This window comes from Rhineura floridana, chromosome 18 (genome assembly GCF_030035675.1).
Source record: "Rhineura floridana isolate rRhiFlo1 chromosome 18, rRhiFlo1.hap2, whole genome shotgun sequence".
Taxonomy (NCBI): domain Eukaryota; kingdom Metazoa; phylum Chordata; class Lepidosauria; order Squamata; family Rhineuridae; genus Rhineura; species Rhineura floridana.
The window spans coordinates 20,126,966-20,150,128 of record NC_084497.1 but is presented as its reverse complement, the minus strand read 5'-3'; the positions used below and the strand labels follow the sequence as shown (position 1 = coordinate 20,150,128).

General features: G+C 46.7%; 1 protein-coding gene across 3 annotated transcripts in view; it reads right to left on the bottom strand.

The window, feature by feature from the left end:
* Positions 1–23,163, bottom strand: part of CASZ1 (castor zinc finger 1) — a 416,252-nt gene that overhangs the window by 314,775 nt on the left and 78,314 nt on the right. For 2 of the 3 annotated variants that reach the window (XM_061602124.1, XM_061602129.1), the window contains exon 1: positions 6,213–6,431. The exons of the other annotated variant lie outside the window; for it this stretch is intronic. The gene's annotated coding sequence lies outside the window, so the exon portion shown is untranslated. Of the gene's footprint in view, positions 1–6,212; positions 6,432–23,163 lie in introns of those variants that run through there. 3 annotated transcript variants of the gene reach the window in all.

Below are 23,163 nucleotides of genomic sequence, written 5' to 3'. Positions count from 1 at the left end.
ACTTGCCCATTTCTTCTGCTACTATTTCCAATACAGACATCAGAAACACACAAAGACTCAATTACTAAGCTGCTCCATACACAAGGCCATCTTGCATGCTTGAGGTTTCGTTTTGTTTTAAAGAAACTCAACAATCAGATGTGCTTTCTCCCCACATCTACATGATCTGGAGTTGGCATCCCCCTCCCCACCATTGTGCCACCTGAACTTGTCAAGACCTCTGCATCAGTGGCAGTGGAGTAGAGACAAATATAAATGCTAGCCCAGCTGCAACTGTGTATGAAACTTACAATTCCACATCACTCACAGCAATATTTGTGTTCCCACCCACCCACGAAATCAACAAGATATGGATTGAACTGCCATGCCTGCTTTAAAAAAATGAGAGGGAGTTGACAGGCTGGGGTTCAATTCTTTGGGACTCAAAGAAAACCTCTTTCTTTAAAAGAAGTTCGAGTAGAAATATTGTGGGACAGGGTTGGGAGAAAGGATGTACCACTTTAATTCTTGTTTCTTTATATGTGTTGTATTCTTGCAACTCAATACATCAATACTTTTATTTAAAGTGGAAATACTGTGGAATACAGAAACTGCATGGACAGACCTGCTTTGAGTCAAACAAGTGGGGGGGGCTTGTTTTAAAACCTGCTACATGGCCAAGAGGGTTCTGTTTATGACAATCAGCAGATCCCTCTTTCTCATATATTTATATGAATGAGTTGGGTGTAAATCCGTCAAAAATGAAATTAAGTGAGGGAGGTGGGTGGGGGTGCTGACTGGTGTTGGGAGACCACATAACAAAGGGGGGGGGGGGAAACAGAGACATCATCTCAATAAATCAAAGGTAAACCAGTCTCTGGTCTAAGTAGATAGAATATTCTGGATTAATAAAGGAGAAAAAAAATGAGGAAGTATGTAAAAAATGTGAGCCAAGGTATGTACCAAATGACCAGAGGCCTAGAAGGGCAATTTAGACCAGCACCTTAGAAGTTTCTGAAAGTTAGAACTCTACCACCACCACCCCTTGAACTAAATCTTGTTTTTGTTTGCTTAGGGAGAGGGAAACCCAACAGAGAGGAATTATTTGATATTAAAAAAATCTGCTTGATGGAAGACAGTTTTTCTATTTTTCAAGCATGTGTGTGAGTGTGCTGGAATTCATAGAAGTTTTAAAGTGTTGGGTATTTTCCCAGCCCTGATTATTTTAATACATGGGGAGGTTCAGGGAGGGGGGATTCCACTCACTAGAAGCAGCAACCCTAGAAGATTATCCACCCACTATCCCTTTTTCCCGTTGCATGAACACAAGCCACTACTCATCTTAGGTTTACTGTTCATCCTCTCCCTGCCCCACGCTTGAACCAAGGATTTTCTTCTGTAAGAAATGACAATGTCAACTGTAGGAAAACTGACACAACCAGCTTTTAAAAGAAATGTTTGGCTTTGCGGGGGGGGGGGGAGGGAGATAGAAGTCAGCCACTAACTTCTTGGTTAAAGTATTTTCTTATTCTAACTCATGTTCTTATGTCACTGAGCTAAAAGAGAGAGAGAGGGAGAAGGAGAGAGAGAGAGAGAGAAGGGAGGGAGGGAAGAGATGACTTTCCTTGAATGATCTGTTTAACCTAAGCCAGAGGAAAAAAAAAAGTCATTAATTACTTATGTGAGCTATTGCTTCTGAAAGACAATAAACCTGCCCGGTCGCCATGGATATGACATATTTGCTCTGAAAACAACACAATAATTAGCAAAGGGGAAAGATACAAGGGGAATATGCAAACTCCCGGGTTTAAAGCCACAGTGTTTCTTTTTTGCGTGCCATGCTGGCTTTTTGTGTGTGCATGTGCGGTTGCTTTTTTTCACTTGTCAGTCTGTCCAGTTTGCAATTCAAATTTTAAAAGGAATAAAGAAAAAAGGGGGCGTAGGGAGAGAAGCAGCTACCCAAAAGATTACAAAAGAGAAGGAAACAAGAGGCAAGGGTGGAAGGAGAAGGATGGTGATCAAACTGCACTGAAGCAGCACTGAACACAGGGACAAAAACATAACACACAAGAGAATTAATAAGATTAAAGCAATCAAGGATGTGGATTTCATCAGACAAAGTTAGTCTTGTTTTTAAGTCTGTTTAGTACTGTTTTGGCTGGAGTGCACACACATATCTGTTTTAAAAGAAAGGCAGAAAGTATACTGGGGGGAAAGCGATAGGAAGAAATTGTTTTAAGAAACAAGAATGGTTTAAAAGGGAACGGCACTGGCGAAGCTCAGTCTGAAGGGGAAAAGACACACGACACGGGCATATTTTTAAACCTGTAACTTTTCCCCTGTCTGTCAGGAGGGGCTGCCACCAGCTTGGCATCTGTTAGGTGCCCTGCTGAAACACAGGAACCCCAGAATAAGTCGCCATCATCTTTAAATGGGAGTTGACCAAGGCAACTTCTGAAAGGCAAGATACTTAGGCATCAGAAAATGACACTTTAATAATAAAGGGAAAGTTTTGTTTGACAATTCAGAAGTCAGCAGCATCTCCTGGAGAACTGCTCCAATGAAAAACACTTTTTATATATTATTTACCCCACCCCACCCCACCCCACCTTCCCATTAAGTTGAAACAAAAGGCTACAAAAACCTCTAATGCATTAACTCTTTTCGATTCTGACCTCCTGCACTTAAAAAATACATAATAAAATAATAATACTCTTAACATCCACTTTACAAAAAAAATCTTTATATTTGATTTTGGGTTTACAATAATGTGGATGAGAAGGGGGAAAGAGCACCTAACAACTGCAGCAGCAGCAAGCAAGGTTTTATTTGCATCAATGACTGGTCTGTCTGACCAAAGATGAGCTTATTTAAGAAGAAGGGCCTTATCATTTAACCTGCTCTTTCTGCAACAGCATTTAGACAGATCCTTTCAAGAGCAGAGTCCAGTTAACACACATGAGGCGGAAGAGGTGCTTGAAGATATGAAACTTGAGGATCAACCCCCCTTAACTTTTCTGCTCTCTCCCAGTTCAGCTTTGGCCCTTTCTTAATATGGCAAACTCAAGTCAAACAACCCAAAAACGCAGAGAGTTTGAAAACAAAACAAAAACAAGAAAAGACAAAGAACCCATGCTGCTTCTTTAAACAATTTAGCACATATGGAGTTTGATTTCTTGAAGAGATCAGTTTAACATCTCCATAGAAACCTGCAACAGATTATTATCAACAGAATAAATAAGTAGTCTAATAAATTAAACAGGAGGCAGAAGATCTGGAAACTTGATTACTAAGTTCACCAATATTCTCCTTCCCTCTCCCCCCCCCAAAAAAACCTTCTTAGCCTGCAGAAAGATGGATGAAAAAGGATGAGAATAAAGCACAACTAAGAAGCGATTCCCCATACACAAAGATGGCTAATAGGAAAGAGCAAGGAAGGGCAGAGTGTATTCCAAGGGGAAGGATTGAGGTGATCCCTAATGTAGTTGCATATGGCCTTGAGGAAGAAGGGGGGGGGAGAAAAGCATGTTGAAAGGAAGGAACACATGGAGTTTATTAATCAAGTTCACAAAAAGTTTCACTCCCCTGCCACAAAGGCCAGATAGATCTAAAGCACAGCGATTTCAATCAGCCCTCCACGATGCACCCTACACCGAGAAAGTTTTCTCATGCAGCAAATTCCAGAAAGAGATCCAAGAGACAGAACTCCACCACCACTACCCTTGCCCTGGCCTTTCCATCCTTGCCACTGAGCCAACTTTCAGTCGGGGACACAGAAATCTTTCTTTGGACAACGGACACGACAAACGCACACAGACCCTAAAATTGTGGACAGCACATATATGGTTCTGTCTTATCTGCATGCAGGCACCAACCCCATCCAAAAGGAGATTGTTAAACTACTGCTAAATTCTCCCCAGGGCACACAACCCCCCAATTGAGTGCCAACTGCTCTCCATTACCTGCCCAATTTCAAGACCAGGCCGTTTTATAAGCAACAAAATGTTATGGGGTAGGAGTGAAACTTTCTTCCCCAAAAATATATATATAAACATGCAGGAAGAAATGAAGGTTCTCTTTATTGCATAGAAGAAGGGCCCTCTTCCCTCCCCAGATCCTAAAGTCTAGGATCTAACTATATATTAGGAGAGACAAATTTGAGAGAGAGTATTTATATGTAATCCTTTCCTCTTTACAACTCGCGGCTATGCATCCTGCTCTCCCTCCAACACTTTTACCAGCTTCTCTTTTTTTGTTAAAACCCAGAAGTCTCTTCTTTTCCTTTTTTTTAAACCGCTATTTCTATCTCCCCCCACCCCACCCCACCCCACCCCACCCCGCCGGTTCCCGGCAAGCCCTAACTTTGACTGACAGCTCGGCACCTGTTCCCTTGTCCCGGGAGCGCCCAAACATGGAGAGAAGCATTCACCAAAACCCCACTCATCCGAGGGCGCCCCGCCCTTCCCAACTCCACCCCTAGGCCGAGCCAAACCCCCGCCCCACCCACACACCCCAACACAAACAATACGCCAAAGGGTTTGCCTGCCTGCCTCCCCCCCTTACAAAAACTCACAACACCTGCAAAAGTCCCTTACCCCTTGCGCGCCCCCAACAGACCCAACTTCTCCAAAGAGCAGGAGATTAAAAAAAAAATAAGAAAAACAGAAAGAGTGAAAAGGACTGGAGGCGGAAAGAGAAGCGACCCTTTCTGGCTCGGGAGAGCAAATCAGCTGCTCGTTCTGTACATACCACTGGGTAAAAATAACCTGCTGCTTCAAAGGGGGGGGGTGAGGAGAGAGAGAAGAGTACAGGCATAAAGCACCCCGGATCGCCCCAAAGCGCACTCTTGGGACGCTCAAACAACTTGGGTTGGGACTAAAGAGGAGGAGACTATATTTCTCCCCCCAGAAAGGAACTGGGAACTGCAAAGCGACGCAAGTATCGAGCATCGTCTCCGTCTCCCTTTTCCCCGCGGCTACCGGGCGCTCCGGACGCTCGCCCCCCTCCCCCGGCGCATCTCTCCAAGTGCCCTGGGTGTCCTCCCCAAAGCACCACTTTGGTAAAACTTCGCAGGCCGCCGGTCAGGCGCGCCGAGAGTTGCAGCCGCGGCAGCAGCAGCTCCGACACCAGGGACAAGAACCACCCCGCGCAAAAGCTCACAGCTTCTCGCTCTTTCCACGTCCTTCCTTTCCTCCCCCGCAACAAAGCCAACTTGCACTCTGCCAAAAGCGGGGGGGGGGAAGAGAAACAAATTTCCAAAGCCATCTTTAAACTCGGACACCTGAGGTGCAAATTGGGGAAGGGGTGATCCCGCCCCCTCCTCTTCCTCCTCCCCGCCCTCTCTTTCCCTTTCCTCCCCCTCCCCCCGACTATTTTTAAAGTCTTCGAAAAATGGTTAGGCACCCTCTGCCTGGGGCCAACGGGGAGATCTAAGACCTTATTTCCTATCTCTCCGCCCTCCCTCTCCCAGTCCAAGTGAAGGGGGCATATCTCGGCTTCTTGGGATCTTGGAGGGGCGGGGGAGAGAGTCACCAAACGCGCGGATGTCTCCCACCCACCTTGCCCGCCTCGGTTTGAGAAAGTCCTGGGAATTGCGAAAATCTTGTTTCTTGCTCGCCCCCTCACCCCCCCGAACTCCGTCCCCCGGACAAGGAAGAAGACGAACCACCTGCATCCTTTCCCCCCAAAGTGGCCCAGGAAAAAAGTCAGACAGAAAGCGGGGAATTAGAAAGGAGGGGGAGAGAAAAAGCGATCGTATTGGCAAGCTCCCCCCCCTCCAGTAAGACGGAAAACCACCAGTATGCAAAGTATTAGCCCCGCCATCCCGTTCTAGGCACATCGCAATCTCTCCCCCGCCGCCGCCGCCGCCTTCAGAGCGCAATGACCTACGCCGTTTCGCTCAGTGCAATGCAATGCGCCCCCCCCTTACTAGTGCGCTTCTCTCGGCCCGTGCAAAGCCCCTTCTTCCCACGCCCCCTCCCTCGCCCGTTCAGCCACAGCCACCTTCCCAGCGCTTGCAGCCGGCCGCGTTTGCTCAGGGCGCCGCCGCCGCTCGCCCTCTCTGCCAAGCCCCAGCGCGCACTAGGGAGCGCGAGGCTACGCGAGAGAGTTGCCGTGGCGGCCGGGACAAGGCGCGGAAAAGTGCGCGGGCCGGGAGCTGGGGACGCCCACGGGGGAGGAAGAGCCCGGGACTGGCTGCCGGGGGGCAGGAAGGGAAGCGCAGAAGGTCTTACCTGCACTTGGGGCTGCTTTGGGTGACTTTCCAAGTACAGGGAAATGTGTGTGTTTGGGATGGAGGCTTGCGGCGCGCATGCGCCATCAAAGTTGCCCTGATCCGGGATTTTTTTTCTCCTCCTCTCTCTCTCGCTTCCCTTTGCTTTGATTATTGAATTTTCCTATTTCTACCAGGGGGGCAGGCGACGCGCAAAACCCGGACTGGATCCAGGCCACCATCTACTTCCCCCTCTTCGCGGGCGAAAGCGGGGGAGAAAAGGGGAGTTCGGGAAGGAAAACCCGAGACAGGAGGGAAAAGGCATGGAAGGGACTCGCAGGGAACTCTAGCTAAGGAGGGGCGCCTGCAAAACCCGGACCGGATAAAAATACCCGGGCAAATACCCGTTGCTGCTGCTGCTGCTGTTATTATTATTATTGTTAGTCCCCTTCTTCTCCTGCCTAAGAGCAATTCCTCTCCTCGCTCTGCCTGTGTCCCTTTTCAAGACAAAGCCTGCCTGACCTTTGTCACCCTTGTGTCCCAGCCATAGACTTAGTAGGGTTTCATAAGCTGAAAATGAAAATAAAAAATTAACACAGTGGGATTGCAGGTGATACACAGACAAGCTAGTTTATGTATGGGCTTCCTGTGATATATGAAAGCCCACTGCTGGACACCTTGCTTCTAAATATTTATTCTTATCATTACTTTTTATTAGTTGTAATGTATACACATTCTGATGGTCCGTTGACTTAAGCACCCAGTCATCTTGTCTCTTCATTGTGAGGTTAACATAAGAGTTTTGTAACAACAGCCCTATTTTTTCTCATTTTAGATTTGAATGTGTTTATTTATTTAATAAAAGTATTTATAAAATTATTTAAATACTGCCATCAAATAAAATCGCAGGGCAGTGTACAATCATAATATGTAAACAATACAACACAAAAAATCCTCTTGGTGTATCTTAGCACAGTGGCTTATACATAGCACTTTTTTTTCCTTTGAACTTTTTGGAAGTGATTTGGTAAGTGCTTCTAACTTGTCACCTCTGGATCTTTGCTGACATCAGGGCTGCTCCTGTGCCACAACAAGCGGATAGGCTATTCCTTCCCTAAATGCCATCTCTTTTCCATACAATTTACAGTTCTATGAAGACCTATAGCATCAGATGGCTATGGCATATTTTTTTCCACAGACGATATAAAAGTGTGTGAAAATGTGTCCTTTTTTAAAAAGAAAAAAATGGGAGATTTTAGTGCACCCTAGCACAGGAGAGGGGAAGTGTACAAATCTGGAAAAGCTGCTGGTTCTTTTTTTAACCCTCCAGTCTGATCAGCTCCCAGACAGGAGCTTTTTCTTACACAGGTAGCTGGCTTCACCTCTTGTGATGAAGACCTGGGAGCCATATGTAATGTTGAGCCATGCAGAGACAGCAACATCCACACCATCACTGTTGTCATTATTATTAGGTTTGTTTGTTTATTTATTAATTTATTAGATTTATATCCCACCTTTCCTCCCAGCAGAAGCCCAGGGCAGCAAACAAAAGCACTAAAAACATTCTAAAACTTCATAAAAACAGACTTTAAAGTATATTAAAACAAAACATCCTTAAAAACATATTAAAACGAAACATCTTTTTAAAATCTTCTTTTAAAAAAAAAAGCTTTAAAAGCAGAATTTTTAAAAAAATATAAAAAGCTTTAAAAATGCATTAAAAAGCAATTCCAACACAGATGCAGACTGGGATAAGGTCTCTACTTAAAAGGCTTGTTGAAAGAGGAAGGTCTTCAGTAGGCGCCAAAAAGATAACAGAGACGGGTGTCTGTCTAATATTTAAGGGGAGGGAATTCCAAAGGGTAGGTGCCACAACACTAAAGGTCTGCTTTCTAAGTTGTGCGGAACGGACCTCCTAATAAGATGCATTTTGCAGGAGGCCCTCACCTGCAGAGTTCAGTGATCGACTGGGTATGTAAGGGATAAGACGGTCTTTCAGGTATCCTGGTCCCAAGCTGTATAGGGCTTTGTACACCAAAGCCAAAAAATTAAACTTAGCCCGGTAGCTAATAGGTAGCCAATGCAATTCTTTCAGCAGCAGGGTGACATGTTGGCAATACCCTGCCACAGTGAGCAGTCTCACCACCGCATTTTGCACCAGCTGCAGTTTCCGGACCAACCTCAAGGGTAGCCCCACATAGAGCTCATTACAGTAATCCAGCCTGGAGGTTACCAGTGCATGGACAACAGTGGTCAGGCTATCCCGGTCCAGAAACGGCCGCAGCTGTCTTACCAGCCAAAGCTGGTAAAAGGCACTCCTAGCCACTGAAGTCACCTGGGCCTCTAGTGACAAAGATGGATCCAGAAGCACCCCCAGACTACGGACCTGCTCTTTCAGAGGGAGCAGGCAACTGACCAATTATCCAAACTCGGGAACCACCAACCCACACCACCTCCATCTTGCTAGAATTCAGAGTCAATTTATTGGCCCTCATCCAGCCTACCACTGAGTCCAGGCAAGGGGTCCAGGGCTTGCACGGCCTCTCCCAATTCAGACGTTACGGAGAAATAGAGCTGGATATCATCGGCATACTGCTGACACCTTGACCCAAATCTCCTGATGATCGCTCCCAAAGGCTTCATATAAATGTTAAACAGCATGAGGACAAGATGGTACCCTGCGGCACTCCACAGCACAACTGCCAGGGGGCCGAAAGACAATCACCCAATGTTATTCTCTGAAAATGACTCTGGAGATAGGATTGGAACCACTGTAAAACAGTGCCTCCAATACCCATCTCAGCAAGTCGGCCCAGAAGGATACCATAGTCAATGGTATCAAAAGCTGCTGAGAGATCCATTAAGAATAACAGGGTCACACACACCCTGTCCTCAGACAGATCAGGGCGACCAAGGCTGATTCAGCCCCATAACCAGGCCTGAACCCAGACTGGAATGGGTCAAGGTAATCTGTTTCATCCAAGAGTACTTGGAATTATTGCGCCACAAATCTCTTGATCAACCTTCCCTAAAAAGGGGATATTTGTGACCAGGCAGTAGGTGTCACAAACCAGTGGGTCCAAGGTGGGCTTTTTCAGGAGCGATCGGATCACCACCTCTTTCAGGGTGGCTGGAACCACTTCCTCCTGCAACGACATGTTGACCCCACCCTGGATCCACTTGGTCAACCCCGCTCGGCAGGCTTTAATAAGCCAAGAAGGCAAGTCCAGTTACCAAGTAGGTTGTATGTAACACTGGTCTAACTCAGAATAGACCCACTGAAGTTAATGAACAAGATTAAGAGAGCAATCCAACTTGCATTTATGCCAGGCTGAGGGGAGTAGGATGCGGCAGATCTGCAGCTGAGCCGGCTGGGTCCTGGCTCAGCCAGGCTACACTGGCGTGAGTCCCTCTGCCTGGCTCAGCTGGGCCAGCCTGGCTGAGCCGGGACCCAGCTGGCTGAACTGAGGCCAGCACAAGTGAAGCTGGCGGAAGCTGGCTTAAGGTCTGAAAAAGGAGTGTGTCAGGGGTGCGTCAGATGGGGCTGAGGTGAGAGGACTTAGATCACATCCAGCTTGTGTTTGGAGCGCTTCTGCAGGTCCCAATTCATGCAAAAGTTCAACCAGGAAAAAGGCCGGTCTAAGAAAATAATTGCAATAGAAGTCAGTGGAGAGGGCTTACTCCCTCGTAGGGGTATTTGGGAGAGCAGGCTTTCGCTTTCTGGTCCCTCTGCGCAGTTCCCAGCTGAGCCGGAGTTCAGCCAACCCAGAGGCTCCTGAATGGCAACTGGATGCGGCATAATTTTACGCCGGCTCCCCCCGAGCTAGATTGCTCTGTAACGTGAAAGGTTTGTTCATTTTAATGGGTCTGCTCTGAGTAGGACTTAGTTGGCTATAACCTATTTGTATTCTGCTTAATTTGCAAGATCAGAACTGCCAAGGAAGAATCTTTTTGGGGGGATAAAAAGGAGTACAAAGTGGGGTGCCGGGTGACCATCAGTCCCCTAGTCTCCTAGCCAAAAATGCATATATTAGCGGAAAGAACATACTAAAACATGCATTATATTAGGGGAAATTATTTTGCAAAAATGTGTATGTTGGGGAGTATTGCATACAAGCACATGTGTATTAGGAGAGATTTGCTCTAAAATGCTGATGGGTTTTCATGAGGGCTTTTAAAAATAGAAATTTAAAAAATGTGGTGAATGGAATTTAAAGGGGGGGGTTCAAACTGAGAGAAACTGAAATGGACAGATTTCCCCCATCCCTAGGAGGGAGTAAGCTGCATTGAACAGGGTGGGACTCATTTCTTGAACAGGATTGTACTGCAAGAGTATCTGATATGATGAGAAAAGAAGAAAAATGCTCCCGTCTCCACATTGTACACTTGCTACACAAAACCCTTACTGAGTCCCATCTCCCTCTTTCCCTCTCTCTCCTTTCTCCGGAAAAGCCCAATAAATGAATTGCTCAAAAGCAGCAGTCGCTCTTTAGCATGAACTGTTGTCATATCTGCTTTCATTTCCAACCCCCCTTTTTATTGTCAGTTTACCAAAAGCAATTAGAGCATATCAGAGAGCCACTGTTTGCCAAGTGCCATTTTCTCACATGAAACTTTTGCTCTTGGGTTACACATTATTTAAAAAAAGAAAAAGAGCGAAAGAAAGAAAAAGAAAATAAGTCTTAATCAGGCAAATATTTACATGAAGGGCTAACCTCCCCCTTCCACTCTGTTGCCTTAGCTGGTGAAAATGAGTAGAAAGAAGCATGGACAGCATGGATGGAACAAAGCCCAACTTATATCAGATGTGAAACTGGCCCTGTGAACTTCTTGAGTGATGAGGTTATGTTGTTGCTGTTATGTCTCCAAAGAGGGTTTAAAATAAGATTTTTTAAAAATTCTGCAAAATCTGGACATCGTTCTTTAAGAAGGACGTAAACAAACTGGAATGGATTCAGAGAAGGGCAATGAAGGTGGTCAAAGGTATGGAAGCGAGTCCAATGAGGAAGAAACTCTGTATGTTTATCAAGTTGCAAACACACCATACATTTAAAGCACATGATTTGCCCCAAAGAATCCCAGGAACTGCAGTTTGTTAAGAGCGCTGGGAATTGTAACTCTGTGAGGGTTAAACTGCAGTTCCCAGGATTCTTTGGGGGAAAGTCATGTGCTTGAAATGTGCTTGAAATGTATGGTGCATATGCAGTCCTAGAGAAGAGAAAAGAAGGCAGGGGCGGGGAGGCCACACACATGAGAATACTTTTCACATATATGAAGGATTGTCACACTGAAGAGAGCCAGTGTGGTGTAGTGGTTAAGGTGCTGAACTATGACCTGGGAGACCAGGGTTCGAATCCCCACACAGTCATGAAGCTCACTGGGTGACCTTGGGCCAGTCACTGCCTCTCAGCCTCTGAGGAAGGCAATGGTAAACCATCTCTGAATACCGCTTACCATGAAAGCCCTATTCATAGGGTCGCCATAAGTCGGGATCGACTTGAAGGCAGCCCATTTCCATTTTGTCACACTGAAGAGGGCAAGGGCTTGTCTTCACCTGTGTGTGTGTTCCAGCCCAATGTTGGATCTCACAAAGAAGGTGGCAAGGTGGGAGGTGAGGCTGATCAGAAGTTGCCAGACCGCAAAGAACTCCAAGTGAGCAACAAAGTCTGGGAGCAGACTAAGGCCTTTTATGCTTATGCCAGCAGACTACCTCTTCCACACTCCACCCTCTCATGGAGAACTTCAGAGCCTTAAAGGGCCAATCCTCTAGCCTGAATGTGGACACTCCTCCTCTGTTCTATAGCCTCCCTCCTGGTGTGCTCCCTGCACCGCTGAACTGGTGAAGTGTGGTGGGAGGTGTTTGGTTCCCCAGGCTCAGGGCCCTGAACTTGATCTAGTTCCTTAGCTGGTACCCCTGCAGCCTCTGACATAGACATCTGATAATGACATGTCTCTCTCTCTCTCTGTCTATATCTGGTGTATGTATTTGCTGCTTAAATATTGAATCTCAAATGTTGAATATTATTTTATTGGGATCTCTAATGGCATATTTGAAATGCCCATCCGCTGACAAAGTCCTTTGCATCTTTGAGACACAATGGTGTGCAACCAGTTCTGGATGCAGTTGGTCTCCCTGAGAAGGTAGTCATGCATCCACTGAAGTGGCCTCTGTGGCGAGGAATGCGTTATTATTATTATTATTATTATTATTATAAATCTTCCTCCCAATAGGAGCCCAGGGCAGCAAATAAAAACACTAAAAACACTATAAAATATCATAAAAACAGGCATTAAAATTTATTAAAACAAAACATCTTTTAAAACATCTTTTTTTAAAAAAGAAAGCTTTAAAAAACATATTAAAAAACAATTCCAACACAAAGCCCAGCTGAAGCCCTATCTGGATGGGGGCAACCTGGCTTCAGAATTGAATGCCCAGGACTGTAACAGCAGCAACAGTTGCCACCGGACTACTACAATGCATTTCCCATATGAACTTGCCGAGAACCTGAAGTCTTCATCAGATGCACCTCTCTATGCACCTCTAGCAGCGGCCCAGACAGTTATAACAAGATACCAGGCCTTCTCAGTGGTGGCTCGTCCATCTATGGAATGCTCTTTCCATGAAAGCTTGCCTGACGCCGACACTGATATCTTTTTTCAGTGCCGGGCAAAGGTGTTGCTCATAAATAATGATGATGATGACGATGAATTGCATTTGGTATTTTATTGTTCACATACACCACTCAGGGAAATTGGTTGGATGAGTGGAATATAAGCATAATAAATAAAAGGAAATAACTGATGGCATTCCTATTTCGAGAGCCAGTGTGGTGAAATGCTGCTAGCAGTTTTAACCAGCAACATTCCTTTGCAAGATTGCTTCCATTTCTAATTAAAAGTTGAAGGTTGCATTTCAGCTGGCTGAAGATCTTTTTGTTAAAGCTCAAGGTGACCCTATGTTGAGCCTCTGTAGTCAGAAGGAAGCACCACTGAGTTCCCTGAAGATTATACCCAGGTGTCTATGCATAGGATTGCAGTCATGCCAATCCTAATCAACTGGGTATTGTGCTATTTATTATTTATTTATTTAATTAATATGTATCCTGCCCTTCCTCCCAGCAGGAGCCCAGGGCGGCAAACAAAGCACTAAAAACACTTTAAAACATCATAAAAACAAATCTTAAAATACATTAAGACAAAACAGCGTTTTGTACGGCTGCTCTTTGCATGTCTATAGATATAGCGTGGATCAACACAGCTGCCTTAATTGTTTGATTCTCCTTGGGGGCTATGGACTTTCCATGGGACTCTGGCTATGGGGGGGTGCTATCATAACAAGAACCTACACCAGAATTTACCTCTACACCACCAGTGTTCAATCATGGAGCATCACGTGGAGCATCAGGCTAATGACACCCTTTCAGGAGGAGAAGCAGGAACCTATGGCTTTGTGCGTTTCTGCTCTGTATAATGAACCATTGGTGCTCCAGAGTTAGAGAATTATCTGTGCAGTAAAAGGTTCCTAGGCTCTAGAGCAGGTGTGGGGAACATTTGGCTCTCCAGATGTTGCTGAACTACAACTCCTATCATCCCTGGTCATTGGGCATGCTTTTGCTGGGCTGATGGGAGTTGTAGTTCAGCAACATCCGGAGGGCCAAAGGTTCCTCACACTTGCCCTAAAGTGAATCCACCAAGCGAGGCTATTTCTTCCTTCCCCTTGACATGGAAGGCCTATCAAAACTTCCCCCCTCGCTGGATCGTCACCTTGTAGTGGTGAGTGGGCTTGCGTGTTCCAATGAACCCTGTGAGCAATGCCGTCGGGAGTCATGTACTCCCAGCAGGGTCACCCATGGCAGTAGGGTCAAGGGAGAGGAACCAGACAAAGAACGATCCAAGAAAGTCCTCAACGGCAGAACAGGCAGAGGATAACAATGTGTCTGTTACAACGGCTGTGAAGGAGGATGAAGGCTGCAGCAGATAAAAGACTTCCAATTGTCATGGTATCCATGCTATTGGATCAAAGCCTTCTTCTGTCAAGATTGTGTGTTGATCGTGGTGCACCGATCTCCCCACATAAAACAAATTCACGCACTCCATAACAAAAGTCCCATGGCGATTGGCAAATGGCGACGGGGGCAGGACTGTGAAATCCAGAAGACCCTAGTCATGGTCTCGTACATCAGAGGTGGATACAGATTCAGACGGATCCATTGTTAAAGACTATATTTTGGAAGACAATCTTACTCAGTCATGAGTGATCACCAAGAAGATCAAAACTTCCATATCAGGCTGAGAGTTTGCCTGAGCAAACAGCTGTATCCATTGTGTCTTGAGTCCTGGCACATGATTCCTAGTTCCTAGATCTCACTCCTCATCTTGCCTACAGCCTAGTGCTGCCACTCGCCATATCCTTTTGTTCTTTCACTTATGCCTACAGAACATAGACATCCCATGATTACTCAGGTTGCTCAATTCCACAGCCACAGCTATGTGTGTATGTTCACTAATAGGCAAAAAATGAAACAAAACACAAAACCTTTGCGGTAAGAACATACAACAGATATTTCTATTCAACTTTTAAAAGCAGGGAAATTGAGCAGCTATAGTGAATGCACCAGGGAAGCAGGAGACCTCTTCTCTAAGATATTGTACTGCCCTACAAATATGTCAAAATGCAAACATCGTTTGGGTTGGTCTTTCACAGTCCAATCCACTTCCTGTGTAGCTTGGAAGAATTTGGTAACATGTGCCACTGAGCATATGGTGAGTGGTGGCAACACCAAAATCAGCCCAAATAACAGAAACAAGACATGTGCTGTACTGATCTTGTTTTGCAGGGAGGAAGCAACAATATTAAGACCATTGTAGTTCAGATATTCATTTTAAATATGTTTGATTTACCTTGCAATTTTAGTGATGTTTCCTATGTTAAATTATTTCTTTTGCTTCTGTTTCTGTAAATACTGTATGTGAAGTACAGCAACACTTTGCTTAATTTACACTAAAAAAAACCCTTCAAAAACAATTGTGGAATAATGGCACTGACTATTCTGCACAAGTCTCCAGTGGACATGAGGAGTGTCTCAGTGTCCACAAGATAAAACAGTGGGAGGTGAAATATATTCTAGCAAATTTCTAGGTGTACTCTATGTTTTTAATTGACCATGCCCACCCTTCCTTAAGTGGAGTGGTTTAAGCATAATAGACTGAATACATGCATCTTGGGCTGGCCAAGTTTGTTTTTTTCAACAGCTAGATCCATTGCTTAAGTAGAAACATATTGTAATCGGTCTAATTTTACATCAAAGTTGCAGTTTCAGATTCAATTGTTAATGCAGCCAAAATAGAAATAGAATATAAACTCCAGTTTGAAACACAAAAGGCTGTCTTCACCATCTTGTGACATTTGCCAATAAAAAGGCTTTGAAATTAATAAAAATAAATTTGACACAGATTTCTAGGATGAATAATGAGAAATATAGGTTAGATTCTCTGTAGAAACAATAGTAACACAGGAAAGAAACAAAGAAAGAAGAACACCAACAAACATACAGAATGTAATTCTACATCTTTGGAGATGCAGTCCTGATTGCAGGTGTTGCCACCACTCACCATATGCTCAGAGGCACATGTTACCAAATTCTTCCAAGCTACACAGGAAGTGAATTGGACTGTGAAAGGTCAACCCAAATTGTATTTGCATTTTTACAAATTTGTAGGGCAGTGCAAAATCTTAGAGAGCAGGTCAGGTCTCCTACTCCCCTGGCACATTCACTATAGCTGCTCAATTTCCCTGCTTTTTAAATTTTGATAGGAATATCTGTTGGCTACAGGTACATTCTTAAACTGCAAGGATTTTTTGTCTATTAGTGAATATCTCTGCTTTTTAACCAGGAGGTAAGAAATGGGATCCTGTGCAAGTTTGCTGAGAATGGATTGATAATTTGTATGCTTACTGAGTTCAATGGAATTTGAGTTTACTCCTGTGCAATCAAGCTTAGGATAGGTGAAACTAACCATAAGGGGAGGGGGAGGAGGGAGGGCAGAGGGGAGGAGGGGGAAGAGGGAAGGAGAGGAGGGGAATGGGAGCAGGCAGGAGGGGGGAGGGGGGCAGGTTTGATCATTTGCATGCTTATTGAGCCCAATGGGATTATGGCCTTGCAATCATGCTTAGATAGGTGAAACTGATCATGGAGGGGAGGAGGAGGGAAGGCTGGAGTAGGAAGGGGAGGAGGAGGAGGGGAGTAGGGAGGGAAGGGGAAGGAGGAGGGAGGAGGGGGAGGGGAGAAGAGAGGGGAGGGGAAGGAGAAGGGGAGGGGATAGGTGGGAGGAGGGGTGGGCAGGTTTGATCATTTGCATGCTTATTGAGTTTAATGGAATTTACTCCTGAGCAATCATGCTTAGGATAGGTGAAACTGACCTGGGGGAGGGACAAGGAGGGGGAAGGGGAGAGAGGGGAGGAGGGGGGAGGAAGAGTAGAGATAGGGAGGAAGATGGAGAGGAGGGGGGAGAGCTACAATTACCAGAATTCTTTGGGAAGAGAGGCTGACTGTTAAATCAGTCTGACCACTGGAGCTCTGTCAGGGTAATAGGAGTCTCCTAGCAACTCTCAGCACCCTTCACAAACCACACTTCCCAGGATTCTTGGGGGAAAGCCATGACTGTTTAAAATGGAATAAATGTCTGGTGTGGGTGTGGCCCCCTGATTAGCCAAGCCAAACAGCTGTTAGTCTGGCTTTTAGAACACTGACAGTTGGTTCTTAATGAGCATGCCTGAGCTACTGACAGACTCCAATGTTAATTTTCTTAAATTAATTAAAAATCAGCCATGCATATTTTTTAACTTTTAAACTGCAGAAGATGAAGGTCAGAATATGGGGCAAGGACAGTAAGAGGATTACAGGTACTCTGTGAACTTGGCTGATTTATAATTAATTACAACAAACTATGAGACCACTGACAGAAATAAGTCCAACAGGGATATGGATTTTTCTTGTGCTTCAGACTTTAAAGTCTGGATTCTCTCTTACTGTTTTGTGTATCGCCATGAAAATTGAGAGGGTTGTTAAGCAAGTGTTTCTGAATTCAGGACTATAAATTTTGTAAGAATTTGTTTTGCAGTTAGCTTATGGGAAGCATCAGAATGGCATGGGGGTATTTTCAATTTCACATGGTGGAATGTGAACAATCCATACTGGTTACTTTATCCATCCATCCATCCATCCATCCATCCATCCATCCATCCATCCATCCATCCATCCATCCATCCATCCATCCATCCATCCATCCATCCATCCATCCATCCATCCATCCATCCATCCATCCATCCATCCATCCATCCATCCATCCATCCATCCATCCATCCATCCATCCATCCATCCATCCATCCATCCATCCATCCATCCATCCATCCATCCATCCATCCATCCATCCATCCATCCATCCATCCATCCATCCATCCATCCATCCATCCATCCATCCATCCATCCATCCATCCATCCATCCATCCATCCATCCATCCATCCATCCATCCATCCATCCATCCATCCATCCATCCATCCATCCATCCATCCATCCATCCATCCATCCATCCATCCATCCATCCATCCATCCATCCATCCATCCATCCATCCATCCATCCATCCATCCATCCATCCATCCATCCATCCATCCATCCATCCATCCATCCATCCATCCATCCATCCATCCATCCATCCATCCATCCATCCATCCATCCATCCATCCATCCATCCATCCATCCATCCATCCATCCATCCATCCATCCATCCATCCATCCATCCATCCATCCATCCATCCATCCATCCATCCATCCATCCATCCATCCATCCATCCATCCATCCATCCATCCATCCATCCATCCATCCATCCATCCATCCATCCATCCATCCATCCATCCATCCATCCATCCATCCATCCATCCATCCATCCATCCATCCATCCATCCATCCATCCATCCATCCATCCATCCATCCATCCATCCATCCATCCATCCATCCATCCATCCATCCATCCATCCATCCATCCATCCATCCATCCATCCATCCATCCATCCATCCATCCATCCATCCATCCATCCATCCATCCATCCATCCATCCATCCATCCATCCATCCATCCATCCATCCATCTATCTAATCTATCTATCTCTGGTGTGTATATTTGGTGCTTAAATATTGAATGTTAAATGTTGAACGTTATTTTGTTGGGTTCTCTGATTGTATATTTGAAATGCCCATCCGCTGACAAAGTCCTTTGCATCTTTGTGTTGCGCTGCAGCCAACTCAGAAGAGACAGGAAGGGGGGAGGCATGAGTTTCAGCCACCTCCGCAGCCAGAAGAAGCAGAGTTGGGGATTGTTGTGTCTGAGCAGGATCGTGCGGGAGGGGGACAGCCTGCTCTCCAGCCAGTTCCCGCGAGTAACGCCCTTTCCGAGGAGCCGAGCGCACCGCCCCCAGTTGATGCAGAGGACTTGTGGGGGGAAGCTTCAGAGTCAGTGCCAGCTCCTCCTTTACCAAGCAGTTCCCAGGAGGATTCCAGTGTGGCACCGCCCCCTGACCTCGAGCCCGTTGCTTGGGAGCAGGTGTCTTCAGATGAGCTGTTGGATGCGCATCCCCTGTCTCCTCATTCCCGTCGCCGCGAGAAATGGACAGGGCAAAGACAGGAATTATGGAGTCAGAGATTACGTTTGAAAACATTTCCTATATAAGCCTGCCGCTCCCAGTGGAGGGTCGTTGAGTCAACTTCCTTCACACGCTGCAGAGCATGTCTAGAGTATAGTTAGGGACTCTAGTGAGTTAGTGTAGGGTTTCCTATGAAGCGCAATGCCTTTGATGTATCCATTACTCTAATAAAACAAAATTTACTTGCACACACACTCCAGCCTCATTCTTTCGGCTCTGGACGGGATAGATTGACTCAACCACCATCCCTACTCGAACCTGTTCCCATGGCGGATGACATGGACCAGAATGGAGCAAGAGGGGGAGTGCCTATCACCATAGAAGCTTTGTATGCCGAGATCCAGAACCTCCGAGTGACTACGCAAGGCCTACAAGCCGAGAACCAAAACCTCAGAGCCGCAACGCAAGCCTTGCAAGTGGATAACCAGAATCTCCATGCCTTGGTCGCCCAAGTCCAGGATGCGCCTCCCGGGGCGGCAGCCCCTGTGAAGTCTCCAGTGGGGCTCCCCGTGTGATACGGGGGTCAGAGTGAACAGTTTGCCACGTTTCTAGCCCAATGTGAGTTGTACATTCAAGTGCGCAGAGCTGAGTTCCCAACTGATGACGCGAAGGTGGCGTTCATCATCAGTTTATTGGAAGGGGAAGCGGCAAAATGGGCCACCCCGTATTTGATTCGCAACGACCAGATATTGCGCCAGTTTGACGCCTTCAAGAATGCGATGGGGGACATGTTCCGAGACCCCCAGAGGAAGGAGACGGTTGCCCGCCAGTTAGGGACCCTGAGACAGGGAAGGGGGTCTGTAGGGCAATACACAAATGCTTTTCGTGTTTTGTCTCAGGAGACGGAGTACAATGACCCAGCCTTGATGTACTTCTACAGAAATGGACTGAGTCCAGAAGTGTTGGATGAACTGGCGCGCTCCACACACCCCGCTTACTGAGGGGTTTGATTCAACTGAGTTTGCAGATAGACAGCCGCTTAGAAGGAAGAAAGTTGGAGAGAAGAATGGAGCCTTCACGGAGTCAGGTTGCTGCTCCGCTGCCCCGTGCGCGCCCTGTGCCCAATCCTGGCATCCCTACTGTCTCGGGAGAGGAGCCCATGCAGATTGGGGGGGCTAGACCACGATTGACAGAGGAGGAGAGGGAAAGACGCTGGAGGGAAGGACTGTGTCTCTACTGCGGAAAGTCTGGACACCTCGCCAGAAATTGTGCAGCCAAAACCGGAAGATCCCAGCCGCTGGAAAACTTCACATCCCAGCTCTCATAGAGGCTAGAGAGTTGGGGGGTGCTACAGACACTGAGCCTCCGTTACGACCCCTTCCCTCCCAAGGGGCCCTTCTGTTGCCCATTCGCATCACCCTATCCTCAGGCGAGAGCTTCTCAGCCAAGGCTATGATCGACAGCGGAGCATCCTCTTGTTTCATAGACCAAGAGTTGGCGCTACACCACGCTATTCCCACAAGAGAACTGAGCCAGCTGTTGGCAGTGGAAACTATAGATGGCCGGCCTCTGAAGTCTGGGGGGGTGACTCGGGTGACTGAGACCGTGGAAGTGAAGGTCCCTGAGCATTGGGAAGACCTGTCGTTCTATGTGGCATCCTTGCTGCATTTCCCGGTGGTGTTGGGTATGCCTTGGCTGGTTAGGCACAACCCCACAATCTTTTGGGATGAAGCTGTGGTGGTTTTTACCTCCAAGTACTGCCATCAACATTGCCAGCCTGAAGAGGAGCCACAGGTGTTGGCAGGGGCGTCTACCCCAAGGGAGATAACTTTGCCCGCCAAGTATGGGAGTTTTTGGGACATCTTCGATAAAAAGGAAGCGGAGCAACTCCCTCCTCACTGGCCCTATGATTGTGCCATTGATGTGGGGCCTGGAGCACGCATCCCCGCCGGGCGGATCTACTCTCTATCTGAACCAGAGTTGGCAGCGTTAAGGGAGTTTCTGGATGCCAATTTGAAGAAAGGCTTCATTCGCCCTTCACAGTCCCCAGCTGGTGCACCCCTGCTGTTTGTGAAGAAAAAAAGGGGGGAGCTCCGTCCCTGTAATGATTATCGGGCCCTAAACCAGCTCACTATCCCCAATAGTTACCCGCTGCCGCTCATTAGGGAAATGTTGGAGAGGTTGCGTTCCGCCAAAATTTTCATGAAACTGGACTTCAGAGGAGCTTACAACTTGGTGAGGATTAAGGCAGGTCATGAATGGAAGACTGCGTTTAAGACCCGTTACGGTCAGTTTGAGTATTTGGTGATGCCATACGGGTTGTCGGGAGCATCTGGAGTCTTCCAAAATTTTATGAATGACATCTTTCGGGACTTTGTGGACGGCTTTATGATAGTGTATTTGGATGATATCCTGATTTATTCAAATACTCCCAAGGAACACGACTCGCATGTGCGTGCAGTGCTGCAGAAGTTACGGGAACACCGTCTTTACGCAAAGCTGGAAAAGTGTGGGTTTGACCTAACCACGTTGGACTTTCTGGGGTATCGGATCTCTCCAGCAGGAGTAGAAATGGACCCAGAAAAAGTTTGTTGTGTACTCACGTGGCAACCCCCCAAGACCAAGAAGGATTTGCAACGCTTCTTGGGCTTTGCGAATTACTACCATCGTTTCATAGCCAACTACTCCCATCAGACCGCACTGCTCATGGATTGCCTGAAGGGCTCAGGACCGTTCCAATGGACAGAAGCTGCACAAGAGGCTTTCGAGAGCCTGAAGCAAAGGTTTGCTACTGAACCCATACTACAGCATGCCGACCCGGCGCTCCCTCTTGTGGTAGAGACGGATGCGTCGGACATCGCGATCGGAGGGGTTCTTTTGCAACCGGCCCAGAAAGGGGGAGAACTGATGCCTTGTGCCTACTTTTCCAGAAAGTTAACCAACTCTGAACAAAACTACACTGTGTGGGGAAAGGAGCTATTAGCCATTAGAGATGCCTTTGAAGCCTGGAGACACCATCTGGAAGGGGCGCAGCATGAGATTGAGGTGCGCACGGACCATCGTAATCTAGAGAGTCTTCATACCGCCCGTAAACTCAATCAGAGGCAAGTGCACTGGGCTCAGTTCTTCGCACGGTTCCATTTCAAAATTCATTTTATTTATTTATTTATTTATTTATTTATTAAATTTATTAGTCGCCCATCTGGCTGGTTGTCCAGCCACTCTGGGCGACGTACAAGATAAAAAACAATACATTAAAATGTTAAAATTTAAAACCATAACAGTAAAAACCTAACCCACCCCAAAAGCCTGCCTGAATATCTCCCAAGCACAGAATAAGCGGGCTGATGCCCTCTCAAGGAAGCCAGAATTTCTGAGGGATCCCACCCCAAGACCGTTACAGTACATAATCCCTCCCGACCGGGGAGTAGTAGGGGCCTGCCAAGATTCTTGGGAAGCTGAAGTGCGTGAAGCGCAACAACAGGACCCTTTCGTGCAGGAGCAGCGGGTCGAAGAGGGCGCGTCACCCCAGGCAGAACAGAAGGACCTTATATGGAAGGACAGCATACTGCACCATCAGGAAGCTGTTTATGTGCCCCCCGGAGAACTGCGAGTGAGGGTACTACGTCAGTGCCATGACGCCCCCACGGCAGGCCACTTTGGGGTTTTTAAGACCATTCAAGCTGTCACTCGGGAGTTCTGGTGGCCCAAGGTGAAGAAGGACGTAGAGCATTACGTTCGCTCTTGCCCCCCTTGCATGAGGGCTAAACATGCCACTGGGAAGCCACCGGGGCTACTGGAACCCCTCCCTACTCCAGGAGGACCTTGGCGAATGATTACTATGGATTTTATAACAGACCTTCCACCTTCGCAGGGGAAAACCACAGTTTTGGTGGTCGTTGATGGCTTCTCAAAAATGGCTCACTTCATTCCGTGCGCTGGGCTCCCAAGCGCTCAAGACACTGCCAAGTTGTACGTGCAAAATGTGTATCGGCTGCACGGTCTGCCAGACAGCCTGGTTTCCGATCGGGGCACACAATTCACCTTGCGTTTTTGGCAAGCATTGTGGAAGTTGCTGCAAAGTGAGCTGAGACTGTCGTCTGCCCATCATCCCCAAACGGATGGGCAGTCCGAGAGGGTCAACGCAGTGTTGCAACAATATTTACATTGTTTTGTGGGGTATCAGCAGGACAACTGGATGTCCTACCTGCATTTAGCAGAATTTGCCTATAATAATGCTGTGCATTCGCACACGCAACAGACTCCTTTCTTCACCAATTTTGGCTACCACCCCCGAGCCTTCCCTGCCCCAAAAGACAGTCTCTCAGTCC